The 23315-nt window shown below is 44.6% G+C and overlaps 1 protein-coding gene across 2 annotated transcripts in view; it reads left to right on the top strand.

Moving 5' to 3' along the window:
* Positions 1–23315, top strand: part of FHOD3 (formin homology 2 domain containing 3) — a 494793-nt gene that overhangs the window by 36609 nt on the left and 434869 nt on the right. The gene's annotated exons all lie outside the window — the stretch shown is intronic.

Below are 23315 nucleotides of genomic sequence, written 5' to 3'. Positions count from 1 at the left end.
GTAGGGTACCCCTTCTTCTGGGCTCCCCCACTTCCTCCTCAAGACTGGCTCACACAGGGGCTGGCTCTGCTTATAAGACTGCAGCTTCTCCTCTGGCAGCTGGGGCAGCGGTAGGGGACGATTATGACTCTGTCTCACAGGCCTGCGGCAGAGCTCGGGGTGAAAGGATATGTGTGTGTGTGTCAGGAACCGAGCTGCTTCAGGCCAGCGCTCCTACCTGCTGGAGTGTGTGGTTTAGGACTCTAACTTGACCTTGTGGTTGGGGCAGTGGCATGTCTGCAGCTCACAGAGGGCGTCTTCCTCTCCCCCTCTGTCTTCAAGCCAACCGGAGGGGCAAAACACTTGAAGGACGTGTGTCTCTGCAGTCCTGGACCACCATTCCCATCACAGCTCAGGCAGTTCCTGGAAGGAATGTTTCTTTATTGGTGCAGGTCAGGCACGATGGCATGTTCTGTGCCTGTTGCCACGAGAGCTGGATCCAGCTCTTGGCCTGTGGGGTAAGGGGCCAGATTTAGGTTTGGAAGGGCTTAGGCCTTCGGTATCCCTCTGCCTGGGCCCCAGCTCCTGGAGATTCTGACTTCGTTGATCTGAGGTGGGCCTCTGGCATTGTGACGCTTTAACAGCACCGCCAGCTCTGCCGTGTGGCTTGAAGGTGCATCCAAGGAGAGGACCCTTGGTTTGAATCAGTCTCTGCCCCCTGGGCTCACGCTCTCCTCCATTTACTTGCTTGTGCGTCTCACTCAGCTGTTGCCTGGGAGCATCTTGAAGACAGAGGTTTGTCATCCCCTTTGTGCATCTGTCCCCCACTCTGTCCCTGGCCGGTGGCAGCCTCTGCCTGACTCACCCTGCACGGACCAGCCCTTGGTTCCCGGATGTCAGTGGAGTTGCCGGTGCCCCCGGGTTTATCTCAGACTCAGCTCCAGAAGCTCACTGTCTCCACCCGTGAGATCTGACTTTTCTAGACATTTTCAGGGTCGTATTTTTACTTGCTGAAGGAGGGACTGAGGAAATCAGTCTTGGAGAGGATGGCTGTAGGGCCAAGACCGCTGCCACTGACTGACGTGGTCTTGGAACACTTGACCCGCTGATGTGTAGGGGTGGTCATTTGTCAACCTGAATTCTTCTCCAGGAGTTCATTTACAGACAAAGGATTCCATGTAGTCCCCACTTAATTGGATGGGATGGATTAAAGCCAATCCAGAGGAATGTACGATATTGCCCTTTTGGGTTTATAGCCATTTTTGCCTTGACAGGTTGTAACGTGAGCTGTCATGGTCATTCCCAGATGTGAACAGTCCGCCTCTTTTGGGCAATCCACTTGTCCTCCCTGGAATGTCTGGGGCGTTGGGGTGGAGCATCTTTTTTTTTTTTAATTTTTAAATTAAATTAATTTTTTATACAGCAGGTTCTTATTAGTCATCAATTTTATACACATCAGTGTATACATGTCAATCCCAAAGGGGTGGAGCATCTTTTGTCTTTGTTTGACAAACCTCATCCTAGCAATTCTCAAAGTGTGGTCCCTGGGCAGCAGCTTCAGTATCACCTGGGGATTTGTTAGAAGTGCAAATCCCGCCCCGCCGTTGATCCTGGAACTTTGGGAGTGCGGCCTGCGTTCTGTATTTTAAGAAGCCCCCAGATGGCTGTTACATGCTCATGTTTGGGAGCTGCTGCCCTACCCAGTAGTCAGACTGGATGCCTTAGTGCACCACAAGTCAAGCAAGTACTTTCTCTTCTTTTCTTTCTTTTTGGCTTCTGAGACTTTGTCCCTACCCATCCCTCCATTCTTCACAAGGGCCTTTTGAAATCACATCCATATTCCTGGCCAGAGTCAGGTGTCACTTTATTCAGGAGGCCTTGCCTGACTCCCCGTCTCGCAACAGGTGTGTGCTCGCCCTCCCTCCTCCCACCCCCATCCATTGCCCACAGTCCCCTCCTGGCAACACCAGCGTCACCGGGCTCTCCTTAGAAATGCAGAATCCCAGCTCTGCCCCACTGACTGGGTCAGAATCTGCATTTCGCGAGATCTGCAGGTGATTCCTATCCACTTTAAAGGCTAGGAAGCACGGATCAGACCACCCTGAGTGTACTAAAAGAAATAATTTTTTTTTTACTGATTACATTTTAATAATACTTATTCATCAAGGAAAAAAATGGGAAATATGAAAAGCCCAGAAATTGACACTTACATGAGTAGACTTTCAGGGGTCAGTATTAACGTCCCACCTTTGTTTTAGGAGGAACGATATTCAGATGACCTGTTTTAGAGACAGGAATCACGCTTTCAACAACAGCTAACACCATGTCTTGCATAAACCAGGTGTTCAGTAACTCTTAAAAAACATAAAAGAGGGAATTTAAGAATTCTCTACCACTATAAAGGTATTGTCTCCTTTCTAGAAGTTGGAGTCCTCAGCCTATTAAAGAGGTAGATCAAGGCAGTTTTTGGCTGAGCGTTTTATGGCTGTTAAGTCCCAGCGCAGTGACCGGAATGTCTCAGTCTGAAGCCTCCACGGCTGGCTTTCCTGAGGGACAGAGAAGCTTGGTGAAAGCTCTGCAGGCCACTCTCAGTCATGGTCGGGATGCTCTGTACCAGGAAACCCACTTTCTGACTTGCCCTGACAACTAAAACTGATAAGGTAACTGTATGTTTAACTAGAATTCTCCAGTGTGAATGGGGAGAGAGAAGGAATCGTCCTGCCTGCCACTCTGGCTCAGAGCTTCCGGGCTAGTTTAATCAATCCTGTAAGGGGCCCGACAGCTGGGGAGAGGCTTTCTGCAGCATTCCAGGGTCACCTTCAGCACATTCCGCCCAGCATGCCTGGCCGTGTGCCCCTGTCTTTCAGTAGCTGTGCCTGAGGCCTGTCCCTACCCTCCTTGGCCTTGGGAGCAGCTGTGAGTCTCCAGGACCCCTTCTGGGCTCATGGGAGTCACCCAGCAGAAAAAGCTCTGAACTTGGAGTCCTCGTGTCAAGGATTCCAGCATTTCTCAGCTCTGAGCCCTTTGTCACTTTTGCTCCAGCCCTTTCCTGCCTTGGGGTGTGTGTGGGGTGCCCAGCTTGCTCCACGGGGATGTCGCTGTACACGTCACTGTTCCCAGCCTCCAGGTGGGCAGGAATGTGGGTGCCCCTTGCAGTCCTCCGTTGCTAGGGAGCGGTGGCTCTGAAGGGTTAGCACAGGGTGCCTGAAGCACGAATGGCTCCCACCCGTTGGCCACTACCCTCCGTGAGGGTGCATGAAGGTGTGTGAGAAGCAGGTGTGCCTGTGCACGTGACGGTGGTCTGGGCCTCTTGCTGCAAGAATAGCATGCGGGTTGGTGGCAAGCTTACAGGACGGAGGACGTGTTCATATACCAGACACATCTGGTGCTGCAGTGTCAGCCTGGCCAGAGTGTTCCTCTTAAACACCTGGGAACGATTCCTCTCTGCCCAACCAAACCGTGTGGCGGCCACGAGCAGCTCCACGTTTAGGTGAATTACAAAAACAAGGAGGCAGTCATGTTCACGTGTGCGCCTCTGTGCAGGTGGCAGGGATGAACTGTTTTCCAGAAACACCTGCATCCTTTTACCTTGCGTGCCCAACCAGAAAGGGACCTGAGCCAGGGCCTGTCACAGACGTGCCACGGCTTCTGGCTGAAGCCACTGCAACCGCTTCTGGGACCTGAAGAAAATTGTGATTTTGACTTTTTAAAAAGCCAACATTGGAGTATGCTTTTTAGCTGTAAAGTTTCTCTGGATCCCCAAGGATGACTGAAGACTGATTTGAATCTCACAGGCAGTAGTCTATAAATTCAAAATTTCACACGGGATTTTCACTCACCAGAAAATGTGCTATGTTTAAAATTTCCATTGATTCCAAAACTTGATCATCAACCATCTTAGATTCAAAGTTATTTTTATATATTGAAGGTCTGAGACTTTCAAATGAGCTCAGAACATACTTGAGTCATGTGCTGATAATTTTGATTTTTGGTTCCAGAAATGTGTATCCTGCATAATGAACGGGATCCCGAAATATTTCAGACATGGTTATAGTGCTATAGCTCTGCTTCTGCTGCTCTATAATGTGAATAACTTCAGAGGAGCTGATGACTTTTTTCTCTTCAAACATTTATCGAACACTAATTAAAGATGACAATATGGAGGTTTTTCAGGGACAATTTACTTGGAGCATATGGCATCACAAATGGAAGTTTTCCATTTTTGCCGTCCCCTGCAGGTGGCTGTTTGGAAGGTTGTCTATAAGTGCCTGGGAGCCCCAGGAGGGATCTGTCCAGGACATGTGTGGTCTACTGCTCAGGACAGTGGGTTTTTTTTTTTTTTTTCAATTAAAAATGGACAAGTTGTAATGTAGAAAAACATGGATGCTTGCGGATTTAAAAATTGGATTTAAAAAATTGTGGCAAAGCGTACAGGCACCAGTCTTTAATTACAGCTCTCACCAGCCCTACTCTTTGTCATACCAGGTGTGGCAAGGCATCGCCGCTGAGCAAGGCCCCCCTTACCAGGGCTTCAGGCATCTTGATGGGGCTTTCTGTTTGCTCTGGTGACAGGAAGGAGCAAACAGTGGGGCAGTGGATGCTGACTTGGGTACCTGGGTTGCTGAGGATCTTAAAGACGGTACAGACCTCAGTGAGCTACTAAAGAGTGGAGTGTTTGGTTGAGGGGTTCCAGCTGATCACTAAACTAGAGTTGTCTGGTTATCTAGTTAATGAATTACTAAGGGAATGAAGTAGAGTTAAATACCCTGCTGATTTCACGCTGCTGATTTTTGAAATTCTCTGGTTATTGAGAAGAACATGGGTGTTATGTATGGTTGAAACTAAATGAAGGAACTGGACATTTAATCCTAGAGTGTTTGAGGGTAAAGGACTTTTGAGTCACCTGAGCCAGGGTTGTCCAGATGAGTAATGGAAATGAGCCAGGTGGGCAGGTGGCCCGGGGGACTGGGATAGCACTGCCCCAAATAAAGGGAGGGTGCTGCTTCAGCCCGGCTTCCCTGGGTCTGGAAGGGATGGCCCCGGGTTTCCAGATCCTCCCATTCTTTAAGAGATGCTGGAAACCTGAATTTTACGTACATCTCTTTTAACTGTTGGCAACTAAACATGTATACTTTAAACTGCCACGTGGGCCAAAATGAGCGCAGCAGCAAGCTGCAGTTTGCACTCTGATGTCCCCGGTCTCCCTTGACAGATGCCGTAACTGGCTGGCCCCATGTTCCACTGCTAGTTTGGTGGCAGCCGCAGGCCTGGAGACCCAGCCTTTTGTCTCTGAGGCTGATATTCTTTTCCCCCCCAAGGTTGATTTCTGGGGACGCCCTGGAGTGACTAGGGCGTTCTGGTTTTCCTGGCTAGTGGGCAGCTCACCTCTAGTGTTCTTGAAATCTTTTCCTAGAAGTCCACAGTCTCGGCCAGCTGGACTTCCCGGAGGTGTGGCTTCTCTTCCTGGGTGTTCATGTCACACATGCCGGATGGAGCTGGATTCTTGGCCCGTTTGTGTGTTTTCCTAGGATATTAGTCAGTGGACCTTCCCTGGGGCATTGGGTTAATACCCACACACTTGGATCCCGAGACATACTTTTTCAGTGTGAAAAACACTGCACACAAATATGGCAGAGCAGGACTGGGGACTGGGTGAAGAGGGAAAAGTTCCAGAGAGATCGGTACCACTCCCCACCCCCCAACCCCCTTGCAGTTTCTGTTCTTGGTGCTCAACCTAATCTGAGACTTCTGCCCTCCCCCAGGGGAGCTAAAGTTAGGTGTCTTTGGCACCTGTTCTCGGAGTGGAGCCCCAGGCCCCAGCATCAGATCACCTGGGGATGGTGGGAAATGAGGAGTGTCCTGAGCCCTGCCCACCCGCACCCTCAGAATTAGAATGCTGGGGCGTGACCTCGGAAGCTCCCTTACGCCCTGTCCCCCAGGAGGTTAGTGTGCACGCAGAAGTTTAAGAACCATTGTTCTAGGGACGGCAGAGGCACTGGGCAGTAGGGCTTGTGATTCCAAGTTCTGTTCTAAGGCCCCACCACACAGGGATGGGAGTAGATCAGAGGAGCAGGTGGTCAACTAGCCGCTTCCAGCTCACAGCCTAGAACCCCGGGGGCGGTGGTAAGTGGTGACCCCAGGACTGGTTTCACGGGTGTGTGACACTGTTGTCTGCACAGAGCCCTTCCCTTGGGGTTTCACGCTCTACGGTCGCAGTTTTGAAATTCTTAATTTTACTATTGATTTTGTGTCTTTTAAGCAAAGTCTGATGGGACGAGGGTGCATGCGCTGGGGGGCTTGAGGCCTCTGCTCACGTGTGGTTTTGCCTGCCTCTGCCTCCCCAGCACCTGGTCTCTGATGCGGGCTGCGCCATCTGCCCACCCCGCCCGGTGACTTCCGCTGGACTGTGCCCCAGCGGGGGCCTGGTGCAGGTGGGCATGTGCCCACGTGCTGAGTTGTGCAGGTGGGTTGTGGGCACCGCTGAGGGTCTACACAAGCCCAGTGAGTATCCCTGAGCTCAAGGAAGGGCAGTAATAAATCGCAGATTAAAATACCACCTTTATAGGTTGAAAGAGAGACTGCTAAGAAAGGAAAGAGTTTTTCCTGCTTTTTGAACTTGGGGCCCTGCAGTTTGCATTGGGTCTTGCAGATTATATAGTGGACATAGGTGGCCCTATGCATAAGTCCTGTTCTTGGTGGATCTATTTTATTAGTGGCTCATGTGAGTGAAGTAAGGTGCTCCTTCCCCTAGATCTTCTCTTTCTCCCCCTTTCACCGGCTCTTCGTTCTTGTCGTAATATACAAAGTCTTCACATGTTGACAAATTTCTTTACATTTTCCATTGCAGTCTTTCTCTTTCAATGACTGTGAATAGTGGGGATTTTTGAAGCAAGAAGCAATAATATAAATTCCCTTGTAAATTTTAGGTAGAAGTTTTGAAGACTTTACAGAGCATCAGCGAGAGCTGTCACATTTGCATGGTTTCTCTAATTGTGAAGTGTTCCATTTGCAGTGAATGAATTTGCTTCTGTGGTTTAGCTCTCTAGGAGTGCTTTTGCCCAACCTCACCTTGGCAGGCAGATGAGCACGATACACTGGGGACACAGCGTGTGATCTGTGACCATTTGCAGAAGGATGGGATGTGAGGACTGGATATGCCAGTGTCTCTGCAAAGGTTTTAATTTTTATTGTGTGACGGGATGAGCAGCTGATAACACTAGGCCTGGTTATTTTCAAATGATAATTGTAACAGTCTCAGTTTACCGTGTTCTCCTTAAAATACTCTCCTCCCTCGGCTTATAAGACAGCCTTCTCCTGGTTTTCCTCTGGTCCCTCTGGCTGATCCTCTTCAGTCTCCTTTTCTCTGATGCAATCTCTAAATGTTTGAATTGCAGAGGGCTTACTTCTGGGCCTTTTCCCCCTATTAGATATACTTTTGTAGCTAACAGCACAGTTTCAGGAGCCAGGCTGTCTGGGTTGAGTTGCTACTAATTGTGGTCATCTTGGGCAAGTTGTTTGGTCAATTACAGTTTTCTGTGAGTTTGTGCTCCACAGTTTTTTTTTTTTTTTTTTTGCGGTACTCGGGCCTCTCACTGTTGTGGCCTCTCCCGTTGCGGAGCACAGGCTCCGGACGCGCAGGCTCAGCGGCCATGGCTCACGGGCCCAGCCGCTCCGCGGCATGCGGGATCTTCCCGGACCGGGGCACGAACCCGTATCCCCTGCATCGGCAGGTGGACTCTCAACCACTGCGCCACCAGGGAAGCCCCCACAGTTTTACATTGATTAGAATATGAGAATAATAGTAGTACCTTCCTTATACCTTGTGTGAGGATTAACTAATTAATGTTAATTCATGTCAAGTGAATAGTAAATGTTTTTAACTATTAAGTAGATGTTTGGGCTTCTGCTTCTTTTACCGATGGGAAGCTTGTGTGCCTGATGCACGGTGAGGCCAAACAAACTGAAATGTCGGGGTTTGGAGCAGAGAAATGTTTATTGCAGGGCCAAGCAAGGAGAACGGCTGGCTCACGCCCCCTAAACCTTGAAGTTCCTGAAGGGTTTCAGCAAAGCATTTTTAAAGGCAAGGTGAGGGAGGTCGTCCCAGGATATGTGATCAGCTCGTGCACAATTCTCTGTGATGCTGAGATAACAGGGGAGTGAACATTATCAATCCTTAGGTGCCAGACGGTCTGGGAGTACGTGTTCATGATCATCAAGTAGTTAATTTCTTCCATTTGGTGGTGGTTTTTAGCATCTGAAAAACTCAGGAAATATGCATGAGATACTATTATCTGGGTACTTCAGAGAGGAGACACAGCAGAGGATATGTGGAACGGGTCAGTCCCAGGAAGGCCCCATAGGGTCCTGCTTGGTTACACTTCTGGCTATAATGAACTAGCTTGTAGCAGACCAATACTTCTACCCAGAACACCCAGATAAGGTAGACAAAGGACAAGAAACATGTCTTTGAAGGCACTAGAGAGTTCCCAGGCAGCAGGACTTGGGAAGCCAAGATCCCAGAGTGGAGGGAGGCTTACGGAGGTCATACTCAATGAGTCTGACATTCTTAGTTCTTTTCACCTCGGTGCATATACCAGTTCATCAATGGCAGGTGCAGAGACTACGGAGGTAAGCAGAAAGTGACTGTGAGGAGGCTGAGAAGTTAAGCGAAGCTACTCTCAGTTTCATAGTGCTGGGGAGAAAAAAACAGAGATCAGAGCTCACCAAGATAGATGGATCCCAATGCATGGGATGGATGGATCTCCATGCATTCAGTTAGGACCCCCTAAAGATTACACCCTAGAAGTCAGTGTTAACTGAAAACAGGCCAGGCATACAAAGACTGAAACCTAGTTTTGAGTGAGCTCTGTCATTAATTGGATTAAGGTGATCTACAGTTTGTCAGAAGCTAAAGGAAAATCCTCTCTGCAGGGAAGCTATTACCTAGAGCCTTGAAAATTTTTCTTGTAAACAATGATTGTATTCAATAAAATGTGCCTGGCATATCCAGAGACATGACCAAGGATTGGGGGAAACCATAGAAATACCTATAGGTGATCCAGATACTACAGTTACCAGATATAATCTCTAAAACTGTTATGAGAAATACATTCAACGAAAGAGGCAAGATGGAGAATTTAAACAAAACAAAACAGGGATGGATATATATATATATATATATATATATATATATATATATATATAAAATTAAAGAAGCAAATGGAAATGTAGAAATGAAAAATACAAAAAATTAAGAATGGAGTAGGTGGGTTCACTCTGAAGATTAGACACAGAGGAAGAGAAAATTAATGATGTGGAATGTAGGTCAGTAGAAGATATTAAGATATATGGAGAGCAAAAAAATGGAAAATGCATAAAAGAGCATGATAGGCATATGGGTCATGGTCTAAAACATATGTATTGGAGCCCTAGAATGGGAGAAAAAGGAGAATGGGCAGAAGCAATATTTGAAGAGATAATGGCCAAGATTTTCTAAAGTTAACAAATGACATCAGCCACAAGTTCACGAAGTGCTATAAACCCCAGGCAGGATAAATACAGGTAAACCACACATAAGCATTTCATAGTAAAACTGATGGAAATTAAAGACAAAATATTAAATGAAGCCTGAGAAAAATAGATTATCTTCAAAACAACAACAGTAATACTGGCAGCTGATGTTTCAACTGAAATGATGTAGGCTAGAAGACAGTGGAGTTACAGTTGGTGAGTATAGGCATACATCATTTTTTTGCACTTCATCTTATTGTACTTCACAGATACTGTGTTGTTGGGTTTTTAAAAAATATTTATTTATTTTCCTCATTTTTCTTGGCTGTGTTGGGTCTTAGTTGTGGCACACGGGAGCTTTGTTGAGGCATGAGGGATCTTTTCCTTACGGCACGGTCTGCTTGGGTTTCTCTCTAGTTGCGGCATGCAGGCTTCTCTTCAGTTGTGGCGTGTGGGTTTTCTCTCTCTAGTTGTGGCGCGCAGGCTCCAGGGCATGTGGGCTCTGTAGTTTGCAGCACGTGGGCTTTCACGTTGAGGTGCACGAGCTCAGTAGTTGTGGCGCGTGGGCTTAGTTGCCCTGTGGCATGTGGGATCTTAGTTCCCCAACCAGGGATCGAACCTGCGTCCCCTGCATTGGAAGGGGGATTCTTTACCACTGGACCACCGGGGAAGTCCCGATACTGTGTTGTTTTTTTTTTTTTACAAATTGAAGGTTTGTGACAACCTTGCATTGTCCCATGATGGTGAGTATTTTTTTTAGCAATAAAGTATGTTTTAAATAAGGTGTGTACATTTTTTTTCAGACGTAATACTATTGCACACTTAGACTACAGTATAGTATAAACATAAGTTTTACATGCACTGAGAAACCAAAAAATTCATGTGACTTACTTTATTGCAATATTCGCTTTATTGTAGTGGTCTGGAACCTAACCTGCAATGTCTCCAAGGTATGCCTGTACTCCAAGCAAATAACTGCTAATTTAGAATTCTGTATCCTTCAAAAATATCCTTTAAAGTAAAGGGGATATGATACAGAAAGCACAAACAACGAAGGGAAAAATAGATAAATTGTACTTCATCAAAATTGAAAGCTTTTGTGCTTCAAAGGACACCACTGAGAAAGTGAAAAGACAGCTCATAGTTTGGGAGAATATTTTTGCAAGTCATATAACCAATAAAGGACTTGTATCTGCAATATGTAAGGGATTCTTACAGCTCAACAACAAAATGACAAATCACCCAATTTAAAAACGGACACAGAATTTATGTAGCAGTTTCTCCACAGACGATACAGAAATGACCAACAAATATATGAAGAGATGCTCACAATCATTAGCCATCAGGTAAATGCAAATTGAAACCATGAAATACCAACTCAAATTTATTAAGATGGCTATAATAAAAAACAAAGAAACAAGCACTGGTGAAGTTTTGGAGAAATTGGAACCCTCATGCATTGCTGGTGGGAATGTAAAATGGTGCAGCCTCTTTGGAAAACAGTCTGGCAGTTCCTTAAAATATTAAATATAGAGGTCATGTGACCCAGCAGTTCTTCTCCTAGGTACATACCCAAGAGAAATGAAAATATATGTCTATGTAAAAACTTGTACACAAATGTTCATAGTAGTATTCTTCATAATAGCCCAAAAGTGGAAACAACCCAGTGTCCGTCAGCTGATAAATGGATAAATCAAATGTGGTATATCCATGTAATGGAATATTATTTAGCAATAAAGGGAATGAAGTACTGATAAATGCTATAGTATGGAAGAACCTTGACAACTTCATACGAATTGAAATAAGCTAGTCACAAAAGACTATTATGTGATTCCATTTATATAAAATGTTTTGAATAGGCAAATCTATAGAGACAGAAAATAGATTAGTGCTTTCTAGGTATAGAGGGGGTGTGTTTGTGGGAATGAGGAGTTACTACCAATGGGTACATGGTTTCTTTTTGGGGTGGTGGAAATGTTCTAAAATTTATTGTGGTGATGGATGGGCAACTCTGAATATATAAGCTAGGGAATTGTACACTCCAAGTGGGTGAATTACATGGTGTGTGAATTATATCTCAAAAAAGCTGTTACAAAAAAAAAGGACGTGAAACAAACATGTTTCTAGAAAATAGGAACTGAGAAAATTTGTTGCCAATGCACTCTCGCTAAAGAAATACTAAAGACGGTTCTTCAGGCAGAAGGAAATTATCACAGAAGCACAGAAACACAGGAAGGAATGAAGTACAGAGACCAAAGTAAATATGTGTGTAAATTTAAATGAATATTGACTGCCAAAACAATACTATGTCATAGGGTCCAGAATACACTTCTCAATATGTCAAAAGTTATAGGCCATATTAAAGTGGTCTATTGCCCTTACCTTTTCTGGGAAGTGATAACATTCATTCGTAGTAGGTTCTGCTGAGTCAGGAAGCCATGTGATTATCTCAAGGGTGAATTACTGAAAGAATTAATAAAAGAATATGTACTAGGAATAAATAGAATAACATAAAGAAATAGAAAGGAAATATGGAATAATAAAGAATAGCAGATTAAACCAAAAGATGCCAAGAAAGGAGAAAAAAGGAAATTAGAATGGAGGTCAAATGTAGGTCAAATACTGAACATGTAGATTTGAACCCAAACAATAGCAATCACTTTAGAGTTAACAGACTTCATTAAATACTTTTATTAAAAAACTAAGATTGTCAAGATTGGATAAAAAAACTATATTCTAATTACAAGAGATACATCTTAAATATATGGGTACCAGATATTATAAGTAAAAAACTGGAAGAAGATAAGCCATGCAGCTCTAACCCAGTGGTGTGGTCATACTAGTAACAGATGACATAACCTCTAAGGCAAGAAACATTACTAGAGATAAGAAGAAATCCTGTGGTGCTAAAAGAGTAGGAAATTATATTTTCAGTAAGAAGTATAAATCAATCAGTCAATCAAATATTGACAGAATTAAAAGGAAAAATAGAAGAATGTACAGTTGTGGTGGGAGATTAATATACTTTTCTATAGAATAAGCAGATTAAGAGCAATACGGATAGAGGAGATTTGAGAATCTCTCTTAACAAACACTGCAGCTGTTGAGTACACTTCCTTGGCATTTACTGGGCCATAAAATAAGTTTCAAGAAATTTCAGGTTCCTACTGTATAGCACAGGGAACTGTATTCAGTATCCTGTGATAAACCAAAATGGAAAAGACTATGAGAAGAATATATATATATATATATATATATATATATATATATATATATATAGCTGAGTCACTTTGCTATACAGCAGAAAGTAAACACAACACTGTAAACCAACTATACTTCAAGAAAATTACAAAAAGAAATTTTAAAGGATTGAAATCATACAGAGTATATTTTCTGGCCATAGTGAAATGAAGCTAGAAATCAACATTAAAAAAGATGCTAGAAAATTCCTAAATATTTGGAAATTATATAATACACTTCTAAATAACCCATGGGTCAAAGAAATCCCAGTGGAATTTAGAAAATATTTTGGACTGAAGATAATGAAAATATGACATATCAGATCTTGTGGTCTGTAGGTAAACCTTACTTAGAGGAAAATTATAGTCTTAAATGCACATGACTGAAAGGAAGAAAGAGTGAAAAGCTTATGATTTTATACAGTAGAAGAAACCAGCATACTAAACACAAAGAATGTGGAAGGAAGGAAATAGCAAAGATAACAGAAACTAATGAGATAGAAAGCAAACTTAATAAACCTACCTAGGGAGATAAAAGACCTGTATGCAGAAAATTATAAGACACTGATGAAAGAAATTAAAGATGATACAGATAGATGGAGAGATATACCATGTTCTTGGATTGGAAGAATCAACATTGTGAAAATGACTCTACTACCCAAAGCAATCTACAGATTCAATGCAATCCCTATCGAACTACCACTGGCATTTTTCACAGAAGTAGAACAAAAAATTTCACAATTTGTATGGAAACACAAAATACCCCGAATAGCCAAAAGCAGTCTTGAGAACGAAAAACGGAGCTGGAGGAATCAGGCTCCCTGACTTCAGACTATACTACAAAGCTAAAGTAATCAAGACAGTATGGTACTGGCACAAAACCAGAAAGATAGATCAATGGAACAGGATAGAAAGCCCAGAGATAAACCCACACACAAATGGTCACCTTATCTTTGATAAAGGAGGCAGGAATGTACAGTGGAGAAAGGACAGCCTCTTCAATAAGTGGTGCTGGGAAAACTGGACAGGTACAGGTACTCCCTAACACCATACACAAAAATAAGCTCAAAATGGATTAAAGACCAAATGTAAGGCCAGAAATTATCAAACTCTTAGAGGAAAACATAGGCAGAACACTCTATGACATAAATCACAGCAAGATCCTTTTTGACCCACCTCCTAGAGAAATGGAAATAAAAACAAACATAAACAAATGGGACCTAATGAAACTTCAGAGCTTTTGCACAGCAAAGGAAACCATAAACAAGACCAAAAGACAACCCTCAGAATGGGAGAAAATATTTGCAAATGAAGCAACTGACAAAGGATTAATCTCTAAAATTTACAAGCAGCTCATGCAGCTCAATAACAAAAAAACAAACAACCCAATCCAAAAATGGGCAGAAGACCTAAATAGACATTTCTCCAAAGAAGATATACCGATTGCCAACAAACACATGAGAGAATGCTCAACATCATTAATCATTAGAGAAATGCAAATCAAAACTACAATGAGATATCATCTCACACCAGTCAGAATGGCCATCACCAAAAAATCTAGAAACAGTAAATGCTGGAGAGGGTGTGGAGAAAAGGGAACACTCTTGCACTGCTGGTGGGAATGTGAATTGGTACAGCCACTATGGATAACAGTATGGAGGTTCCTTAAAAAACTACAAATAGAACTACCATATGACCCAGCAATCCCACTATTGGGCATATACCCTGAGAAAGCCATAATTCAAAAAGAGTCATGTACCAAAATGTTCATTGCAGCTCTATTTACAATAGCCAGGAGATGGAAACAACCTAAGTGTCCATCATCAGATGAATGGATAAAGAAGATGTGGCACATATATACAATGGAATATTACTCAGCCATAAAAAGAAACGAAATTGAGTTATTTGTAGTGAGGTGGATGGACCTAGAGCCTGTCATACACAGTGAAGTAAGTCAGAAAGAGAAAGACAAATACTGTATGCTAACACATATGTATGGAATTTAAGAAAAAAATATGTTATGAAGAACCTAGGTGTAAGACAGGAATAAAGACACAGACCTACTAGAGAATGGACTTGAGGATATGGGGAGGGGGAAGGGTGAGCTGTGACAAAGCGAGAGAGTGGCATGGACATATATACACTACCAAACGTAAACTAGATAGCTAGTGGGAAGCAGCCGCATAGCACAGGGAGATCAGCTCGGTGCTTTGTGACCACCTGGATGGGTGGGTTAGAGAGGGTAGGAGGGAGGGAGATGCAAGAGGGAGGAGTTATGGGAACATATGTATATGTATAACTGATTCACTTTGTTATAAAGCAGAAACTAAGACACCATTGTAAAGCAATTATACTCCTATAAAGATGTTAAAAAAAAAGTTGGTTCTTTGAAAAGACTGATCAGTGAATAAAGGACCTCTATTAGAGAAAAAAAAGGGAAAGCACGAATTTCCACTCTAAGGAATGAAAAAGCGGGCACCACTGCAGATCCTCAAGCCACAAAAAGTTAGCTGCTGTCTTTAAGTTCACCAGTGCACTTGTGGGACTTCAACCGCCATGTTTTTTATTCATGCCCAAACCCACAACTCTGTTTCTCTATTCAACACCTCCACTTGTTATAGACATAACATCTTAAAAACAAAAATCCCAATTTTATCCTATCTCACTGCCGCCAACAACTTTTTCTATGTTTCCCATGTTGGTAAATGGTAACACCATTTATTAATTTGCTGAATCAAGGCACTCTCAAGCAAGGGTGCCTCCACATCTTATCAATCACCAAGTCATTCTGACTTTTCCTTCTTCCCTTCCCCTCTTTCCCTGTATTACCCCTCTCTCTTCTTTTCTCTCCATTTCCACTGCTTCCACTATTGTCCAAGACACCTTCAAATCGCCCCCCCCCCATTCTTGCAGTGGCCTCTTCATTTGTCTTCCCCCTTCTCATACTGCAAAGCTGATCCTGCATGCATCTGTTTACAACCAATTTCACGACTTCTCGTTGCCTTAGAATCAAGTCTACAATCTGCTGTGGCCAGGAAGACTCCCTCTCCGGAGCCCTTGGCCTGCCTTCTTTTAGTATCTCAACTACTCATACTCCTTCTGTGTCAGGGCTTTTATATCCATCATACTTCAGCTCCCTGATCCCTGCACTCCTTCCCCAGTGAAAATAAGAACAGAAATAGCAAAGGTGACTAACTCCTTGCCCTTATTTCCCTGTTTGGTGGTTGGTCCTGTCCACAGCCCTGAAGCCTGGTCTGTCATGCTAGGACATAGCACAGTGCCTGGCACAGAGAAGGTGGACAGGAAAGCATTATTCATCTGAATGAGTGAATGATAATAGATTAATGATAACGCTGAAACTTGGTGCTGACACTGTTTTTCAACTTGACTGAAAAGAAATAGGAAATGGAAAAAGGTACGTGTAAACGCAAGTAAATATAGTCCAGCCTTTTCAAGAGAGAAATTTAATGCATTTTTGGTTATTTATTTAATGATAGAAAGGCCCTTTAAAATAATCCAAATATTTCCCAGATTATCACACCCACTCAGTTTAAGGTCTTAATGGGAGGAAACTTGCCTTTTGTCTTTCTTGTAGAATTTGGCAGAGGTCCTTGCCTTTGGTTGGTGAGCTGTGCGATTTTGTTGACTTAAATAGAAGTGTGGGGCTTGATTTGGAAACTGCCTAAATCAATTTCAGGACATTGCTTCTCTCACTGAGGTTGCTGGCCATAAACAACATAACTTGTTAAAGGTTCCTGAGGAAGTAAAATCCAACCGCTTTCAAAGTAAATACATTCATATTTTTTCATAACCCATATATGCTAGATCTTCAAAAATATCCTTGTATTTGACCCTAAAACATTTATTAAGTACCATGATATATTCGTTGTTCCGAAGAGGCTAAATGGGCCCCTAGAGATTTAGAAGTTTAAATATAATTTGTTGAGGTTAGCCAACAGGACCGATTTCTTCTGATATCATGTGAGTCAGTTTCATTTGGTCTTTTTCGTAAGGAAACTGACCAAGTGTTACTTTTATTTTTAAAATATGTAAAATCACACCTTTGTAAGAAACTGTTCACTTTTTATTGTGAAGCGTGTTAATACATATGAAGGGGATGAATGTGGATGGTGTGTATAGTTTGAAGCATGACGAAATGAGCACCATGTCCTCACTGCCCGTCTTAGGAAATGGCAGAGGGCATCCCCGGCGTGTGTGCCCTCCACCTTGTCCCTTGGCAGTGGCACTTATGGGATATGGGGCAACCGAAGCCCACAAAAGCTTGAATGGCTGAGCCAGGGTTTTATGAAGGTTTTATTAAGAATTGTGAAAGGGACATGCGGCCCTGCTTGTTGGAAAGCTCTCTTTCCTGACTCATTTTGCTTGTCAGCTAAGTCCAGTCTGTAGTCCTGCTGCCTTTAGAAGGAACCACCAAGTTGAGGGAAGCCATAAGCTACATGACTGCCTAGCGACCAGAGCACGATTGGAGGAGGATATGGCGTAGCTCTCTTAGAACTGACCGTCTGACGCGCTCATGGCCTGTGTGCTGCTCTGCGAGCGGGATGAGCCTGGATTGGGGGCACTCAGGGTGCCCACAGTGAACCCGGCCCTGGAGCAAGATGGGGCCCACAGCAGGGCTTCACTTCCGAGCCAGGAGCGGGGCCAGTGTGGGCCCTGCACTTGCAGGTGCTATTTTGAAAATCTTCATACTTTTTTAACCTTTGAATGTGCATTTTGTATGATGGGACAATGGAACATGCTCCGAGGGCTTAGAGCCACAACTCATGCGGGGTTTCACCTGCTGCTGCCTCCTTGCGTCCACGGGAGGGCTTTGCCGCTGGCTGCTCCCCAGCTCCCTGGGGCTCCAGGCCTTTCTACCCAGCAACTGCTGCTGGCCTCTGTCCCTGGTGGGGCTTGGTCTCTGGCCGGGGCAGAGCCAGGCACGTATGCTCTGTGGCGTCTGAGGGCTGGGCATGGTGCTGGCATTCCTGCCCCGAGCTGGCAGTGTCATAGTGTGTTCAGCGGCACCTTGGTGGGTGAGCCTCTCACCCACCGCTGATCCAGGTACGGAGCACTTTGAGTGTGAAATTGCAACCCCTGGGGGGCCGCCTGTCTGCTGTGGGTGGAGGAGGCAGGCTCAGGGGAAGTGGAGATTGACTTCAAGCAGCAACCATGAAAAGTGGCCCACAAATCTGTGGGTCTGCTGGGCAGTTCTGGTTTGGGCCAGTTTGGCTCATGACTGCTGGCTCCCTCCTGTGTCTGTCATCAGCTGGTGGCTCATCTGGAGGCTTGGTGACCCAGATTGGCCTCGCTCGGCGGGTGGCAGTTGGCAGGCTGTTGGCAGGGGCAGCGGGAGCGACCAGGTACCCTGGAGGCTGGCTAACCCAGGCTTCTTCGTGTGGTGACAGAGTTCCAAGAGCAGCAGGAGAGCCCGGCCCTAGTGAGGAAGTGCCTCTCAAGTCTCTGTTGTGTCACATTTGCTGCCATGTTGGCCAGAGCTAGACACAGGCCGGCCCAGATTCCAGGAGCAGAGAAAGAATCCACCTCTTGATGGAGGGAGCTGCAAAAATTACATGCAAGGGATGTGGATGGAGGGATGGGAGGAACCCATGAAATGACATAAGCAAATGGCATTTATTTTAGGTTTTTTCTTTTAAAAATCAGCATATATTTTCCCACTTCTGAACTCTTACCAAAATGAGCTTAACGGATAGACCTCATGTATATTTATGGGACAGTTCCGTGCAAATCTATTTCAGAGTTCCACAGAACTTTATTGCCTAGACTAAGGATTATTCTAGACCTGCTGCCAAACCCAGATAATCATTAAACCACCCAGAAACACGCCACTTCACCGGATTAAGGAAAGAAAAGAATGTATAAGTTGAGGCGTGACATCAGCCTTGTTTCAGATATTGTTCCTCCCCAGGATGGTGAGTCTGCCATTTCCTTTTGAATGCACTGTCTTTGTAGGAACTGTCAGGAAAACGAGTGACCTTGTGCAGGCTGTCTGCCAGGAGTGGAGGGCTCTTTCCATGTCCCCAGAGATCGAGGGCCCGTTTAATGGTTTGTTTTGACCCGGGGGAGTGGCACAAAATATCAAAGTATTTGGAAGGGTCTCTCATGTGGCTCTGTGACTGACCTCCTCCCCAGCACCCTGTCCCCCCCCCCGCCCCCCCCTCCCCGATTCCTGGCTACAGGTTCAGGGCCTGCAACCTGGTCCTTCAGCCACACCACTCTCACTGCCCTTCACCTACCCTAACCGCTCTCCTGTGATCGTCCTGCCACGTTATCTTCCGCAGGACTTCTGGCTTTGTCTTATGTCCTGAAGTGCCTGGCGGTGTCCTGGCCACCGAACCCAGGGCCAAGAAAGCAGTGCAGGGGACGTGCTCCCAGGGTATGAGGGTTGACACGAAAATCACTGGAGTCAGGAAATTCCAGGGCCCTTAAGTCATTCGGCAAGACATTTGACATGAAAGGCCCAGGGAGGGGATCAGGTTGCCTCCGTGTCAGTAGGAATTGAGGTTCCCATCAGGAACTGGTCTGGCAGGGAGGTGTCTGAGTCCTTCACTCTGTAGGCAGAGTCTGGACAGTTCTGTCCAAACCTTTCTAATAAACAGATTGGAATGAACCGCCACTCGCTGCCTGTTCACACTGTTGTTGCGTTCTTTCATAACTGTTACTTAGTTGTCCCTGACAAGATTGAAGACTGCACTTGGCATGTACCTATCAATTTGTTTCTAACAATGATACCTAAAGCCGGACCCCAAAGTGCTGAGGGAATTTTACTTTTTGTGTGTCAGTCCAGCCAAATAGCCCTGTATTCCTACTCTTTGGCTCATGTGATGGTTTAAATATTAATCGTGTGTGTCTGGGGTGTAATGATGGCAGGGCTCATGTTGTGGAACGGAGCGGGCAGTGTGTGTTTGTTTGTTTGGTGTCTTTACGGGCTGCCTGTGTTGCTGGGACCCCTTCGTGCCCACATGCCCTGGCTTGCTAAGGGGGTCAGTGTCTGACCTTGCCCCCTTCCTATAGGCATACTTGAGGATCCCCCCACACCTCCTGAGGGGTTAAAAGGCACAGAGTCATCGTTTCTCTTTTAGTTGAAGGACTTGTACAAATTGCCCAACTGTTAATTAGGGAGGTAGGGTTGTGACACCTGGCTTAGGAAGTCAAGGGAGCCTTTCTCCTGGCAGGGGAATGGGGCCGTTTTATGGAGGATGCTTGGGTCTCAGGAGGCTGAGGCTGCTAATTATAGCAGAAGGAATATAACTGAGGATGAACTTTCACACATTTTGACGGCTGGCTTAAATGACTTTTTATTCTCTTGTGTTCTATTGGTGTGTCATACTTTCTTGACAAAATGATCTTTGAGGGAAGGAAGCGTCTGTGTGTTCCTTGGTGCCCAGCCCGGGCCTGACATATAATTTTGTTAAAATTGAACTATGGAAGTGGCATAGTTAATGATGCCCTGGCTGTGAGGAGAGGGATGATGAGAACAGGCAGTTCTGCTAAGGTTTTGGGATTCTGTGGTCAGCAGGCTGGGGACACGGTAGGGCTTCCTGCTGTGATTTGGGGCCGCCGGTGGCATGTGGAGGCAGATGCTTGGCGCGCCAGGGTGAGCGGTGAGGCAAACCAGATATTCGCCCCAGCGGCTGGGGATCAAATCAGAAGCTAAGGGTGGAGATGATGTGGAAAATAAACACGGCTGCCAGTAAGGATGGGGCTGTATCTGCTGGCCCCAGTGATCCACCTCTGCTCCAAGAAGAGCGTAGGGCTGGGGGGTGGTGAGGGCTGAAAGCCCGGGACAGGGTCGCTCAGGCTTCCGTCTGCTCCCTGCTAGTCTCCCCTTGAGGCACCTCAAGTTCATGACCCAGGAGGGCCAGAAGCAGCGTGTGCTGGGGCTGGCCTGGGTGGCTCGAAAGGGCTGATCAATAAGTCTCAGGAATTTTGTTCAATATAGCCATTATTAAAAGTTAAATTATCCTGCATAAATGTATAACGGATAAAAGTTACATTAGAAACAAAGGTAAAGGAGGTATATGGATATGTATAGCTGATTCATTTTGTTGTAAAGCACAAGCTAGCACACCATTGTAAAGCAATTATACTCCAATAAAGATGTTAAAAAAACCCCAGATATTTATAAAAATAAACAATTCAAAATTAAAAAACCCAAAAAACAGATATTTATAAAAATAAACAGTTAAAAAAGAGAAACAAAGGTAAAAAATATTCAAATATATGTACATATATATGTATAACTGAATCACTTTGCTCTACACCTAAGCTAACACAACATTGTAAATCAGCTGTACTTCAATAAAAAAAAATACTCAAAACACGTCACTGCCTGATTGTTTCATTACATTTTTCTGCTACCTATGCTTGGGAGGTTACTTACATCTCCTGGATCTGTATGATAAAAACGCTATACGCTGGTGAGCTGCTGTGTAACTTTTTTTAGCTCCACGCTCAGTGACTTCACGGTGGTAGCTTGAAACGGGCCCATGGTGGAATATATATACCACATACACATGCACATCCTGCCTCTCTACACCACAGCAGTACTTCCTCTTGGACTCGGTTCTCTCTGTCTGGCCTGAGTGTGGACCACAGCCTCAGAATGCCTTCGACCCCCTAGTGGGGAAGCAGAAACTTTTTATCCAAAAGCTTCTGTCTTTGGACTTTCTTTGGACTCACACATTTCCAGGGATGGAGACAAAAGAAATTGTTATGGCTTAAAGGGCTTTCATTATCCTCATCTGCTAGTCTGTTGATTATATGTGGGATTAAAAATGAGCAGAAGTGTTGATACTATCAACAGAACGGACCACGTAAGCTTTATTAGTCGAAAATGTCAATAGGAGTTAAAAGCAAGAATGAGCTGCAGTGATTACAGCTCTACTTACACATGGTCCAGTGTACATGGTAACGGGTTCCGTTTCCAGTGGAATTTTCCACCTAGCAATGATAAAAGTCTGATTTCAGGCCGCAGGAGACCCTTAGCCCAGGAGACGCCTTCTGCAGGAAATCCTTCCTGTCTGCTGCTTCCGCAGGCAGGGAAGCCAGCTCCCCTGTGTGTTGCCCCCAAACCCTGGGCACACCTCTCGTACCACAGCACAGTGAGTTTGGCCAGTTTGGTCTCTGCTTTCTCAGATGGGATGATCCATCTGTAAAATGCCAGTCAGGAATGCTGACCCTCACCAGCACACCTTTAATAGTTTGTTATTAGAGAAATAAAACAAGTGAATCAAATAGGATTAACCCCTTCAAGTGATTTAACTATTTCTTACAAATAATAAAGAACAAATTCCTTTCATTCTGTTGAGGATAACCAGAAACACGGAACTGCGGGGTTTCTGCAAGAATTAGCAGCTTGTTATAGATGCTGATTCTGGACAAGTTGACAGTCTGCGTTTCTCTTGTTGAGGATAATAAGCAAAGCTTTTCTATCAAAGGAGACTAATTCCTTGTTTGAAATCTCACTTACACCAGGAGGATTATCAGGCCTTTACCTAGATGTTTTGAAGTGGCCACATATTTGCCTCCACTTTTCCTCAATCTCCTGGCATTTTGGAATAAGAGCCTTAACTCACCCAAGTGGATGAATAATCGGAGCCGTCCTTACAGCCTGAGAAACGAAGCATGAAGTTATACACTTGGATTTCCTCATAATGTTAATCTTTGATAAAATTACTTTCCTGTAGTTTTAAGTGTATTGGTTTTTCTAAATGTCATGTAATGCCACAAAGGCTCACGTCTTGCTCTTGTCACTGTCCAGGATGGGTCAGTGGAGGCTAGGCAGCAGAATGCTCTCTTCCATGCAGTGATTCAGGAACCTGAGCTGTTTCTGTCCAGGGTCTGTCGGTTTCCAGACTTGGGAGTCTTCTCTGGCTCCTCTGCATCTAGCCACAGGCACGAGAAGAAAGGTGGATGGTTCTGCAGGGGTGTTATGGCCAGGCTGGTTGGGACCTTTCTTTCCTTTCACTGATATTCCAGTGGTCAGCACTCAGTTACATGGCAGTAGCCCAACTACAGGCCTGGGATGTGTGGTCTGTGTTCCCAGGGGGAAAAGGGAATGGGGTTGGTAAATATGTGGCGTTACCTTGGCCACACCAGAACACTCAGATGACATAGTTGTGTTTTGAAAGCATATTTTCAAGTCCTTAGAAGGTCTCTGGCCTTAGAGAAGATGCAAAGCATAGTGGTCAAGAGCATGACCTGGACTGAAATCACCTATATCCAAATCCCAGCTCCACTATTTATCAGATGTGACATTGGGCAGGTAACTTAGTCTCTCTCTGTGCCTCAGTTTCCTCATTGTAAAATGGGGATAACAAAAGAAGTGAAGAGTTTGTGTGAGAATCAAATGATGTAACATATGTAAAGTGCTTAGAATTATGAATGGGATGTAATTAACAATATATAAGATTTGTTAAATAAGTTTTCGAAAAATGAGGCTAGTAACAAAGAGACCTAAGGTCCTCTTTGGTATGTTGTAATTTGGATGTATTGTCATTCAGATGGATAATGTTTCTTTTTGTTCAATTGTAAAAATGTTTATTGAGCGACTATTAATTATAA

The sequence above is a fragment of the Phocoena phocoena genome, chromosome 13 (genome assembly GCF_963924675.1).
Source record: "Phocoena phocoena chromosome 13, mPhoPho1.1, whole genome shotgun sequence".
Taxonomy (NCBI): Eukaryota; Metazoa; Chordata; class Mammalia; order Artiodactyla; family Phocoenidae; genus Phocoena; species Phocoena phocoena.
This window is presented reverse-complemented; position numbering and strand designations above follow the sequence as displayed.